The sequence below is a fragment of the Phascolarctos cinereus genome, unplaced genomic scaffold, assembly GCF_003287225.1.
Source record: "Phascolarctos cinereus isolate Bilbo 61053 unplaced genomic scaffold, phaCin_HiC Scaffold_1;HRSCAF=81, whole genome shotgun sequence".
Taxonomy (NCBI): domain Eukaryota; kingdom Metazoa; phylum Chordata; class Mammalia; order Diprotodontia; family Phascolarctidae; genus Phascolarctos; species Phascolarctos cinereus.
In genome coordinates this window covers 36,000,387-36,014,742 of record NW_027555514.1, presented here as the reverse complement: position 1 = coordinate 36,014,742, position 14,356 = coordinate 36,000,387, and the positions used below count along the sequence as shown (strand labels likewise).

The 14,356-nt window shown below is 38.6% G+C and overlaps 1 protein-coding gene across 1 annotated transcript in view; it reads right to left on the bottom strand.

Annotated features, from left to right (window-relative positions):
- The window catches only part of TBC1D5 (TBC1 domain family member 5), a 613,691-nt gene that overhangs the window by 549,868 nt on the left and 49,467 nt on the right, over positions 1 to 14,356 (bottom strand). The window contains 1 exon segment of the mRNA XM_078151425.1: positions 14,083 to 14,145. The gene's annotated coding sequence lies outside the window, so the exon portion shown is untranslated.

Here is a 14,356-nt window from a genome sequence, read left to right as displayed (position 1 = left end):
CAAGTGAATTAACCTCCCTGAGTTTGAATGAATCTTTAAAAAGGAAATTCTGAAAATACAAAAAGAAACAATACTAAGGATAAAGTAAAAGGGAAGTTGTCCAAAGAAACCAATGGAGAAACACAGAGAATTCACTGTCTAAAATCTCACTTCAATTTTAAAGACATGATGAACAAATAAAACCAACTGCAAGTAATAGAGGATGGATAAAAAAAAATGCTGTAAAAATAAAGTCTGGCAAACTGAAGCTTAGAATGACCTAAGGCTGGCAAGAAATGCTTAAGGACTATTACAGTTTGGGGCAATTTTTCCCCCCTAAAGACTAGATTAGGAAAAGGAAGAAGATCAAAGAATGGACAGAACCAGTGCCTGAGTTGCATGGGACAATAAAAACAAAAAAGAAAAGGAGATATTGTTTAACTCTTAAGTTGTTTCTGTTTCCTCAGCCAAGGTAAATCATCTTTGAAATGAAAGCATAACAAAAATGGCTTTTTATTTTAAGTTGCAACCCCACAGTCAGTAAGAGAACCTGACTACATTTGATGAGCTCAATTCACCTGGCCCGGATGACCCAGGCATCTCCAAAAAGGAGCGAATCAGTATGATTTCCCATTAACTCTAGTAGCTACTTGACTTGGCCATCACCAGAACAAACAACAAACAGGTGAATGTGATTACTAAAGCAGTCAGTGACCTTTTAAAGATTAGTGAGGACAAGAACAGGGCCACAAGATAGAAAAGGGGAAGCTATACCTCGATTTTCAAAAAAAGAAACAAAAAAAGAAGAAGAAAATACAGTGCTAGAACTGTAGGGCAGCAAGCTTGCTTTCAATTCCTGGCAAAATTATAAAATGGGTTTTTAAGGGGAAGGGAACAAGTATTTGTTAAGAACTTACTATGAATCAGGTACTGTGTTAAATGCTTTACAGATATTATCTCTTTTGATCCTCACAACAACCCTGTAAGGTAGGTACTATCATGACCCCCATTTTACAGGTGAGGAAACTAAGTTTAAGGGACTTGCCCAGGGTCTGCTGGAGACATGGCTCTAAGGCCAGTGCCCAGCTGGTTCAGGTTCAATGCTGGGATGAAATGAGCCTTGAGAATCACTGAACATTTAACAAAGGAGGTTTATTTTGTCCTAACACAGCATGAATATGCAACAAGGATACAGTCAGCTTCTCTGGGTTCCTTGTCTCCACCAGAAAGGTCTGTACACTGAGTCATCAGGGCATAAGTATCTGCACAATTGTTGGGACCCACCACCAAGGGTCTATTTATTCAGCTAGAACTTTTTATGCCCCTGAATGGCCAACATCAGGGGAGCTGAGACGAATCGGGCTCGGGAGCAGCTCTGTCTTCTTTCTGGGATGAAAGCAGTTGCACCAGGGAAGTGCAGGCACCATCACAGGAGTACAGAACTACTAAGTGTCTGAGAGGCCACATTAGGTTCCCCTGACTTCAGAGCACTTGTGGGTGATTAGAGAGCACCTAGACTACAAAAAGCCAGTACAGCTTCACGTCGAGAATAGGCATCAGAATTCCTTATCTGACAAATTTACAGCACAGAAAACACAAACATTCACTGCCACTTAGGAGTCTGTTCTCTAATAAATTAAGTTCCTGAGTTTATCAAACACTAGACTACGGTTTATGATTTTTGTTTAATCTAGGACAATGTATCATTACTTTTTTCTATTTTTAAAAATAGTAACAATTAATTTTGATGATTACTGCTTTATAATACAGTTTGAGTTCTGATTAATACTATGCCCCTTCATCCTTATTTTTTACCCAATATTTCCCCTGGGCTTTTAGACCTTTTGTTCCTCCAAATGAATTCTGTTATTATTTTGTCTAGTTCTATAAAGTATCCACTGGGAGATGTAATTGGTATAGCAGTAAATCTGTAAATTAATTTACATCATATAATTTTTGTTATATTGGCAAGGGTCAAGGGAATAATACAAAGAAGTAACTAGTTAGTGATCATAAAAATGCTATATATATTTAACTAAAGTTTAGCAAAGAATTTCACAAAGTTGTCCATGCTATTTTTGTGGAAAAGTTGAAGAATTGTGCCCCAGACGATGGGACAGGTAAATGAATTTGGAATTGGATGAATAGCCAGACCCTTAACAGTACTCATTAATGTCTTAATGTAAACTTGGAAGGAAATCTCTAAATGACTGCCGAAAGCCCAGCACTTGGTCCTGTGCTGTTTGACATTTTTATCAATGACTTGGATAAAGACATAGGCAAGATGGTTATCAAATTTATAGATCACACAAAACTGGGAAGGTTTAGCTAACAAATTGTGTGGTAGAGCTGGGTTCAACAACATCTTGACAGACTAAAACAATAGTCTAGACCTAACAGGAAGAAATGTCAAGTATGACAAAGAAAACTGCAAAGCAGAAAGACCATAGCTTTATGACAAGATGAATTTCCTAATACTAAGAGTTATCCAAAAGGGTAATGGGCCGCCTCAGAATTTTCCCTCACTAGAGGAAAGTAAAGAAAAGACTGAATGACTTGACTCCCTGTTAGATATACTGTAAATACAGGTTGGCCTCAATGACCCTGGAGATCCCTTATAACTCTAATACTCTGTGATATTTTCAGTCACAAGGGAAGAGCTCTTTCTTTCTTTCTTTGAGTGACTCAAAAGATATTTTCCTGGATATGTGTCATTATCATATACTCTAACAGCCCAGAGATTGTCCCCCACACCAAGACTACCAGCTGATCGCATCCATTCAACTTTCTGTTAATTTGAACCCTTCAAAGTGGGGCTGAAGAGACATCACCTTTTGAGAGTATTGCTAAGGTTTTTGCATAGGTTCCTGAACAACTCTTGAAGGATAATAAAAATTCCATTTTGGAAATCTGGTCCCTCTAACTTACTAGATACTCTACTTAATTATTCCAGAACTTTCAAATAAGTCCACCTGCCAAACTCGCAGTACACAGAAAAAAATGCTCTATAAGGCATTTAAAAACTTCCAAGGGAACAGTCTTGACTGCTCTCCTCTTTAAAAATATCAGTGCTGGGACTCACACTATTTTCACATGCTATCCACAAAATGGATGAGGTGTGAAAGAAATCTCTTGTTTAATGTGACCTTTGGCTGTACTTTCACTTGTCATAATTATAAAGTAGCTACTCTCAGAGCCAACACATAAGCTGTGTTATTACCCTTATAACTAGAGTAATAAGTATTTCAGGAAGTGTTTCATACTGTGACAAACTCGAGGCAGAATATACCGATAACACTTTCCTTTGTTACCAAGCATAATGGGCCCTTCTGAACAATAAGAATTCTGATACTATACATATGAATAAGAATTATTGGACCAGAATTTCTCCCAACATTTTAATGCACATTCAAGTGCAAACATGCCCCTGCAGTTACCTAGCCTGACTTAACTGTCCATTTATAATCAAAAATTCAAATAAAATAGAAATGAAAATTTCAGAATGGAATTATGACTTCAATAACAGAATATTCCATATTTGAGAAGCAAACTGTCATGAGCCATATAGAATCTGAAAGGAATTGAAGGCAAACACTAAAGGCAAAACTATTCTCTTCTAGAGACTCATTTTTTTCTAAGGCATTCCACCATTGAAATATGCATTTTCCAAGATTAAAAAAAGCAAAACATTTCCCACTTATGACCTTGTTTAAGAAAAAAGGCTTCACTCACTGAGATCCTAGCAGATCCTAGAAGATTCAGAGTTGGAGGTATGCTTATAAAGCATCTAGTTGCCCAACAAGCTCATTTTATAGATAAGGAAACTAAAGCCTACAGAAGTGAAGAGACTCACCCAAGATCATGTATAAAATAACAATAATAATAACAGTAGCCAGCACTTCTATAGCCCATTGAAGTTTGCAAAGTGTTTTACATATGCCATTTCACTTCATCCTCAAAACAACCCTAGGAAATAGGTGCTATTATTATTATCATCATCCCCATGTTCCCAATGAGAAATCTGAGGTACAGAGAGGTACAGTGACTTGGTTATCAAGGCAGTGTCAGGTTGCATTTGAACTGAGCTGTTCCTGATTCCAACTCTTATCTACTGAGTCATCAACCAAAGGCCAACTGCAAACCTAGGCGGATCTTTCCATTATGTTACACAGTTCCAAGATGGTCTAAAATTAGAAAATAAAAAAGGAGGACCGGAAACTCATGGGTTCATAGGCCTGGGTTTAGAAGGTACCACCAAGGCCATCTGGTCCAATCTCCTCCTTTAACAGATGAAGAGACTGACTCCAAGGGAGGATGAGTGACTTACCCAAAGAAGCAGGATGTGGCAGTGGAGAAAGTGCTTAATCTGAGGTTAGATGGTCTGAGTTCAAATTCTAGCTCTACCACATAACACTTCTCAGCCCAGGCCAAGTTACAAGCTGAGTCTCAGTTCCCTCAAATATAAAATGAAGGGGCTGAACCAGATGGCTTCAAAAGCCCCTTCCATCTAAATCTACAATCCTATGAATAAAAATAGTGATTTTTAGGACACTGTCAAACACAATATCACTCCACGCGGTTTTGTTTATTTATTTGGTCTCTTAGGCTTAACCCGAGCAGGAAGAACAAAAATTGAATCCTGAAACATGGAGGTTCAGCATATTGAAACAATGTCTCTCAATCAACTGCTGGGACTAGCTTCTGGATGTGACCAACTAAACATGCTTGCTTCCTTTTAAATATCACTGTAAAGCATTTGTGCTTGCTAACAGGCAACGTAATGTGGGCTGCCAAAACATCAGATTTAAATCCCACAGACATAGCCAAGTGACCGTGTTCAACTCCATAAAAAGAGGCTACAATTAATACTAGTAATGTAAACCTTAAAGGAGTTACTGAATAAAATAGCAGGATATTAATTAAATCCATTAAAATTATCAATATGTCTACACAGTACAAACAAAAACAAAAAGCAAGAGAAACTCCATTCAAACTAACTTAAAATATATAAAATATGTGTAAGTTAAACTACCAAGATGTACCAAAGATTTCAAAAAACAAATATAAAACATTTTACAAAAACAAAGGAAGGCATATAATTGGAGCAACAATTCAGGAGTCACAGTTGGACTGTGCCAATATAATAAAAATGACACCACCTAAATTAATTCATAGATATGGTACTAATCAAATCACCAAGGGAATACTTCATAGAATCACCCAAAATAATGCAATTCATTTATGAAAATAAAAGGTCTATAATCTCAAGGAAAATCTCACCGAGGAGAGAAAGCATTGTGGAGAGGAGACCTTACCTTGCTTATCACCACCAGAAACAAATGATGACCAATTATTGCCAGTTGGCAGATAAGCACAGGGGCACTGCGAGGGGGAACATCCCAGACAACCATGAGCCAAAGAAGCAATTCCTGTGAAGAAAGGGCCACCCAAATGCCATGGAGGTCAGGTAAATCAACCTACCCAGCACCCAGACTTCTTGAGGGAGATCCAGGAGGCCAAGCCAGGCAGGTCAAATCTCCCCCACCATGCTGATGACATTCTCCCCTCAGACACTGATGGAGACAGTCCAGGACCCTCTACTTCAGGGTCCAGGTACTATAACAAAGTTTCCAGCCCAGTGTCCTCAGCCACCATCCTGAGAAGCCATTCCTGGGGAAAGGGAGCCTGGACTTGCTCCTGCGGGGGCTAAACCCCCTGCTACTGAAGACCCAGAAAAGAAAGTTCTTGCTGCCAATGTCCTTGATATTACCATACGGCTCAACATCAAAAACTGATAAAATGTTATCAATGGAAATGCCATTAAAGAAAAGGCATTAACATTTGCTTTTCTGCTGGACCCTAAAGACCAAAGGACCTTTCCATCAGATGCGCAGTTAAAACCTTCCATATTTGTGGTCTTCCCCATTTGAATCTGAGTTCCTGGAGAGCAGGGGTTTGGCTTATCGCTCTATTTGCGTCCCCAGCACTTAGCACACAGGGTGGCTTCCCAGGATAGTGGCTGAGGGCAGCAGGCTGTAAGTTTTATTACCCCAAGGCTATGAAGTTCAGGGTCTGAGGGGACATGGTGGTCAGCAAAGTGATGGTCTGATTTGCCTGACCACGCCTCCTGCCCCTCAGTGCACTGCACATAGTAAGCACTTAATAAAGGCTTTATTCATTCAAATAAAAGAAAGTAGGAGTAAGAGGGAATAATATCACAAGAACTCAAGCCATATTACAAGACAATAATCAACAATACTACTTGGTACTCATTAGAAAAAAAACAGAAAAGTAGATCAACAAAACAGGCTAGCAATAAATGGTCAATAAGAAACCAAAAGCAGCAGCCCAACATGTGATAAACTCAAGAACATACATTTTTGAAGCAAGGTCTCCATTTATGACAAGAAGAGCTGGAGAAACCAGAAAGTGATTTAGCAGTAATCAGGCTTGAATCAGTGGCTTACACCATATACCACAATAAGCTCCAAATGAATGAGCAACCTCAATATATAAGGTCTGATCATTTAAAAATTAGAGAATAAAAGGAGTTTCTTTCACAATTATGGCAAGAAGAAGAATTCTTAATCCAACAAGAACTAGAGGTGGCCATAAAAGACAACTAGACAATTTTGGTTATAAATTTAATGGCTCTAACATGAAGAAAATCAGTGCAGATAGAATAAGGGTCAAGTGGAGAAAAAAATCTTTGAATGGAATATCATTTACTGACATCAGATATTTCAGATATATAAGTAGAATGACAACTATATAATACTAAAGTCATTCCTCAATAAGCAGTAAAAATAAACAGCTATCAAAAGAATAATTACAAACTATAAACATAAATATGTAAACAATTTCAAAGTCACAAATAAGATAAATTCAACTTTAAACAACTCTGACATCTTGCCTTAAGCCCTACAAAAAGGCAAAGATAATCAAAATCAAAGCAACGCTGCCGAAGCTGAAGGAAAACAAGAACACTAATATGCTGCCGGTAGAACTGAGAACTGCTCCAGCTTGTTCTGGATATCGTTTTGAAATGATGCAAGAAAACTGACTAAGCCGTTCATACCATCTCGATATCCCACTACCAAGCAGAGGCAGGCACCAAGGAGATTAAAGGCATAAATGATGATCCAAAAAACACCAAAATAGTAATAGCAGGTTTTTTGTGTGTGATAGTAAAGAACTAGGAAAAGTGGGTACCCATTAATTGGGCAATAGCTGAACAAACCGTGATGTGAGAATAAATGTGATGGAACATTACTGTGCTTTACAAAATTATTAGGGGCAGCTAAGTGGTACAGTAGATAGGATGCCAGGCCTGAAGTCAGGAAGACTCATCGGCCTCAGACACCTCCTAGCTGTGTGACCCAGGGAAAGTCACTTAACCCCATTTGCCTCAGTTTACTTATCCATCAAATGAGTTGAAGAAGGCCATGGCAAACCACTCCAGCATCTTTGCCAAGAAACTCTCAAATGTCATCACAAAGGGTTGTATATTTCTAAAAATAACCAAACAAGGAATTATTAATCTGGGAGAATGAAGAAGATTTGTATGAACTGATTCAGCACAGAAAGAAATAGAGAAGGGAGAGAAGAGAAAGAATCAAAAGAACAATATTACAATGACCACAAAGATGTCCATGAGAATATCACTAAAAAGAAACTGAATTCTGAATACCTGACAAACCAATAATGGAAGAAAAGGGAAATCTTTTGTTTCTGGAAGGATGTGGAGAAAGAATGAATGTCACTTCTACTGCCAGAAAAATTTACTGTATTAGGTGTTCTTTTAGTTCTCTACAGAAATGACTCATAAAGACAAAACCTGTCAGTGGCTTTGGATGATGGAGGCCCAGTAGAATTATCTCAAACCCCTCCCTTTATTCTAGGGCCTTCTCATTTACAACATAACAGGAGCAATGGATAAAATAAAGAGACACTCTCTGGGTGTGGCAGCACCCCGGTTCCCCTTCCTATTGAATGGGATGTCCCAGTGAAGACTCCTCAGTGTAAGTAAGGTTTGGGATAAGGCTGAGTGGGATGAGGGGTCCTGTGAAAACTTCTCAGAAGAATAAATAGAAATTGTGTTAGACTCAAGGCAGGCATAGCAGCCCGATAGGCCTAAGTTTCAATTTACTAGAAATCGCCTGATTTACGGAAATTCCACCCCAAGTACCACCCCCCTTATGCCGTTGTTCAGTAGTTAAAGTTTGCCAAGCCTGAAACTCCTGAAGAAGCACCTCCCCCACCCCACCCCCATATCTTGTTGTCGGTCATGGTAACCTGGCCATGCAGTACAGTGTCTAGCTTGACTGCACATCTTTAATTGCTTCTTTGGTATTACTTCAGCAAACTAAGGAGCTAAATACAGATTTCTTTGTTTTGTTTTTTGTTTCCATAGATTGTGAGCCAAAACATTGGCCAGTTGGTGGGAAGGGGGATTTGCCCATTAGGGCTATTTAACTTGGTTCTTAGCTCCTGTACTCTGTCTCCTTGCATCAGAGCATACTGGTAGAGGGACACCCCAATCTCGAGATTTGAAATAATAATAATAATAATAATAAATTAACTTTCTGTTTCTCCTTGGATACCTCTGTGGTTTTTTTTTAATTTGAGTGGCATGCCACATACTTTCCTTCCACGACTCTGGTAATTTGGACAACATGGAGAAAGAAAGTAGCACCTGAGGGTGCTAAGAGACCCCTATGGAGGGGTCTCTACAAACACCACAAACTACACCACAAATAACCGCCATCTAAAAGTCACAGTACATAAGGAGGACTTTCAAGCCAAGAATAGTAACAGTGACATAGAGGAAGTCAGTGCTGTCACAAGAAGAAGAAATGTACGGTTTCTGGGACTGCCACCTATTACAAATCCCACCTGAGTTGATGAGCTAAAGAACTAATCTTCCTTTCCACCCTTGAGTCCAAAACGTGGATTTAAAACCCCATGTCCTACTGTTCCTTTTTCATGAATGGCTATCATAGGGTCAAGTTTTCCCTAGGAGAGAAATGCCAAGGAGGGCTAGGAGATGGCTAGAGGAAAATCTCTCAAGAGTAATGTTAGCTCAAGTTTCCTTCCTGTTTTATCCAACAGTCAGTAAACTGTGATCACAGCATCCTATGTCTCTCAATCTATGAATATACTGGCAGTAAACTAAGAACCAATACATACAACAGTATGGAGAGTCTCAGCTAGATAGAAACAACAGATTTCAGAGCTTAATATTCTGAGCAATATTCTATCTCACCCCCTAAATTAACTGCAGACTTGACCAGAAAGAATTAAAGGGCTAATCAAAATTGGTTGGTGTCCACCAAAAGAACCCCATAGAGTTTTCTATGGCAGATATTTAAATGTAATGATGTTTAATATAGTGTGATTCTGTCCTAAATAGCTCAGTACATCGAAGGGAAAGAGTTCCCTATGAGCAATATTATAGTTGCCTTTGTACCTCGATCAGCAAAGAGTTATGCTCCAATGATAGAATTTTGCCAAATAATTTTTTAAAAGAAAAACTAACAATGCAGCCTAGTATAGTAGGAAAAATGCTGGATTTGGAGCCAGAGTTCATAGATTCAAATTCTGGCTCTATCACTTGACCTGGTTCTACCAGAGTAAACTTTGGTAGTCACTTAGGTTCTCTAGCCCTCAGTTTCCCCATCTGTAAAATGAAGGAGAAGAAGTGGACTAGGTGATCTCTAAGGTACATTACAATTCTTAATCTATGAATGTGATGTGGTCTAGGGGCACCAGGAAACCCCAAAATGCAAGGGTACAGGCCAGGTCTGCCTCGAAAGAATTTGACCACTGGAGCCTTCTTTCAGTCCAATTAGGGCATTTATCATGAACAACCAACTGGGTGGGCGAGATTCCTAGTGAGTCTTGCTTAGTTGGGGTGAGAACGATACTTTCATACAGAGAAACAGGAAAAGGGTCAGTGAAAAGATCTTGATGGGTTTAAGGAATAGCAAGTAGCCTGGGGTGGTCCAGAGGCAACAAAGAGTGAAAGGCTGGGCTGGGTCAGAGGGTCTCAAAGAAGGGACAGTTGAAAGGATTATACTGGGATGGGCTGGATGCCTCAGGTGAACACCAGAGACTGGGCTCCTAAAATCTGTGGGAAAGTTCAAGGACAGACTATCTTTCCCTTGTCCAGGTCCCCCCATCAAATCTATATAGGATAACAAAAAAATGCAAATTCCTATTTTATACACAAAAGCATCTACAACTATAATCTTTCAATGGCTTCTTGAAAACATTTCACATTACCCAGATCATTTTTACATATAATTTTTGTTTTCACATTTTAGTGCTAGAAAGATTTCTGAAGACAATAATTTAACTTTCAAAAAAAATTACAGCCAACCCTCAACTTTTATCAACTTAGCCTTAAAGCATTCAGTCAATTACAAGGATGCTATTAGTGCCACTCATGGCGAGACAGAAAATACACAGCACGACTGGTCTGTTTATTGGTCTATCAGAAGGAATTAGACACTATACAGTGCACTGCATTCCAGGCCTCAGAAGGTCTCTTCAAATGCTGCATGGCTTCTGTCCCATGTTCCCTAGCTCTTAGGCTTGGGTAAAACCCCTACTGGGATAGAGAAAAAACCTAGGTGGGGAACCCTCTGCATCCTGGCCTCAATCATAACCCTATAAGCCAAAGTCCCCAGATTGCTTCCTCAAGGTTCTGTAATTTCTATCTGCCAACTACAGTCCCTTCATGAAAAACTTCAAATAAAATTCAAATAAATATTGTGATTTTTCCTTCACACTTGAGTGTCAGGCATTACATTGGCTTGTGTAAATGTATTTATTTCATTCAATGATACAATTATCTACTTAGAACTTTATGTTACACAACTATATTACACATATAGTTTCTTAAAATGTTTGTGGTCTCTCTTTTTTTTTTAAGACTGGACATGTGATTTCATCAATATAGGGGAGTGCCCAGCGAGGATCTGAAATAGGATACTTTCTCTAAAGCCCAAGGGCCTGATAATAATAATAGTCAACAGATAACATTTACATAGCTTACATTTGTAAAGCATTTTACATATGAAATAGCCCCTGAAGGTTAATACCATTCCCTTTCCCCCTCCCCCAACTCAACTTGGTAGCCTTAATCAAGGCTTGAGCCACAAGAGGGTGGTCACTGCTTCAGGTTCTGGAAGTGACCCTAAGGGTCTGCTCCCCTCCATAGCCAACTCATTTCCCGGCTGCCAGTGGCCTGTTTTTTTAAATCTATCTCCCAGTCTCTTTGTATTGTCTGTCTACTAAGGAAAAGAAAAAAAGGAAACAGAATGAACATTTATATGGTGCCTGCTATAGGCTAGGGACCAGAGGTTACATGACTTACCCAGAGTCACACAGCTAATAAGTATCTAAGGCCAAACTGAACTCAGGTCTTCCTAACTTCAGGCCCAGAGCCCTATCCACTGAGCCACCTGGCTTGCTGCCCCTATCCAAAGTATCTCTGCTCCCAGTCCTACCACTCCACTTCGAAGCAACACAATCAGTGGTCAGGGGAGAGACAGTAAAGGTGGGGTGAAGGCAGGATTGGAGAGAGGCAAGCCATTGCCTCCTCTTCCCTTTCAGAGATCTCCTCCAAAGGCAGCTCCAAGCTGGCAATGCTCCAGATCCCTTGAACTGCCAAAATTTGACCAATATTTAGCTACTTAAAGCCCCCAAGGACATGGGCTTTTTTTATTTGTGCAGCCAGTCCATATGTTCTCATCTTGACTTAATCTGAGAAATGTTCAGCACTCTGGACAAGTCCTTGAACCTGACTCAACCAGTTTCCTCATCTGTAAAATGGGGATAATAACAGCACCTCTCTAACAGGATTGTTGTGAGGATCAAATGCTAGCTATCATCACTATGAATATTATTATTAACGATAATATATAATGATAATAACATGGTGTGGGTCCATTTTTAAAGTTAGTTTCACATCTCATTAACACTTTTTGATTACATTATGGAATTTGGGGGCAAGGAAATTAGTCAAAAACCAAACCCTCTCTACATATCTCACTGAGAGGTAGGTTAAGTGACTTTCCTATTATGATACAGCTAGTGTATGTATGAACTGATACAGGCTGGGAAACCTAAGGCTTCCTAATTCTAAGGCAGGACTATACCACACTGACTATCTATGATACTATCTATGTACCCTGGAAATTATTTTGATTCTACAAATGAGGATTTCAAATATGGGCCCCTGCCTACAGAAGATTTCTTGGAGCCACAGTGGTTGGCCCACAAGAGACACTCATCATGATGTTTCTTAGTTGACTGGGTCTGACACTTCACTCTGCAAGTCTGACCCAATCTAGCAGGAGCAGAGAAGGCACCTTAGAAGTCTCGTAGTCTTCCAAAGCAGCCATCTTTGTCAAAATAAGGCAAATTAAAAAACAAAAATCCACGGCAAAATGCTGTCTGAAGCTGTTTCTCTCCACTACATAGAAGAGACATGAAAGTCATTGATCTATATATACAGTACACACACTTTTAAATCCATGTATATAAATCAGACGAAAATGCTTTCTTTAAGGCAAGCATGTGAAGATGCTAAAGCAAGATGCCAATTAAATATTCATACGTTCAATATTTCAAAATAAGGAATTTGGATATACACATGCATAATTTACAGTTCTATAGTGAAACCTGTCTACAGAGACCATTTTCACTGTATTTCAATTGCATCCCAACTTGGGCTGCACAATGCAGCTTTGCTCTCCAATGTTAAAACTTTAAAGTGCACAGTACTTCGCCTCAAGCAAACAGAATAAAGAGCATGTTGGGCACATGACATTCTCCTACACAAACTGAAGTCAGAGCATTTTCAGGGTGTTCTCCCCCCTGCACCACTTTGGGGAGTGGGATCAGATGAAAGAGGAAATGAACTCACTGGCAAAAGCAGTAACTCGGCAAAAAGATCCACATGGTGAAGTCGGAAGAGCTACAACTTAAAGATGTCCATGGCTAGCCTACATTTGTATATATTCCTTGCCATTCATTCCAGTAAGATAAAAGAACATGACCTCTACAGTCCTAGGGAGCATACGAAGTGATCTAAACAAAAGTCATTAGGACTACTTAAGCATCCTGTGTCACATATGTTTTTAAATAGTTGAATCTATTCAAACATGAGGCTTCCCCCACTCCCCCAAATACATACATAATAGACTTTGGGGCTTTTTAAAAAAAATAATCCCTAAACCACTCAAGACTTACATACCAAAGGCTCAAATATCTCCTCAGTACTCCACAGTGTGGACACAGCAAGAACCAAAAAACAGGCCTTGGGTGTTTAAACTTCCTTCCCAAATGGTAGATGTGTCATTTGTATATGGCTGCATAATGATGTGCATATACTGGACCACTGGTAAAACCTGAACAGGTATACATTCCTAGCTAAACTAAACATAACTAAAATTTTATCAGCACTGTAAATCACTCAATAAAAAAAAATCTATGGGCATTGCAATGAATATACTTTTGCCTTAGAGCTAATACTTTAATTTTTAAGAACCAGAAAGAAAAAAATCAAAACTAGTCAGTAACAATGCAGCGTCTAAAAGCAATAAACTCAAAATTAAGTTATAAATAATTTAAAGCATGTCATGAAGATGTATTAATAATTCATCAGATAAATAATTTACTAAATAATCAAATAAATAAATAATGAAATACATAAATAAATCAGCAAATAAATAATTCTGCAAAATAACCTAAACAATAAGTCACCAAAACAAATGACAACCTGCAAAACTACAATGATTTTCTAAATTCTGATAGTTTTAAATAAGCAAATGTATATTAAACTAAATCAATCCTTGTTAGATACAGGAATATTTTTCACTGCTATTGGTGAAATCCTTATTGGACTAAGAACATATTTTCAAATTTTTCAAGAATGCATGAGTATTTCTTGTAAATTATTAAGTATAACTGTTAAAATACATCCTTCTCTGTATTACACAAAGCTATCTCTATTAACAAATTTTCCTCCGAAATAAATGGACATCCTCTTTACAAGATCTTTAATTCACTTTTTCTACCCAGAGTAGTACTTACAGTACAATAGTGTTTTAGCCTTTTGGGTTGTTTTCTATCTTCTCCAAATCTTTAGAAGCTTTGCTGCAGGGAAAGAACAAACAGAATAACCTTAATTATTACAGATGGCATCTCATTCATTAGTGGATGACATTTTTTTTGAAAGCACAAGAAAATCTGTTTTATAATTCTACAAAGCAACTTAATGTGAAACAACCATTACTACTTGCAAACTACCTAAAGTTTTAGAAGTCTTTGGTGGAACGAGTTCAAGCAGATTGAGGCCTGCTTCTTG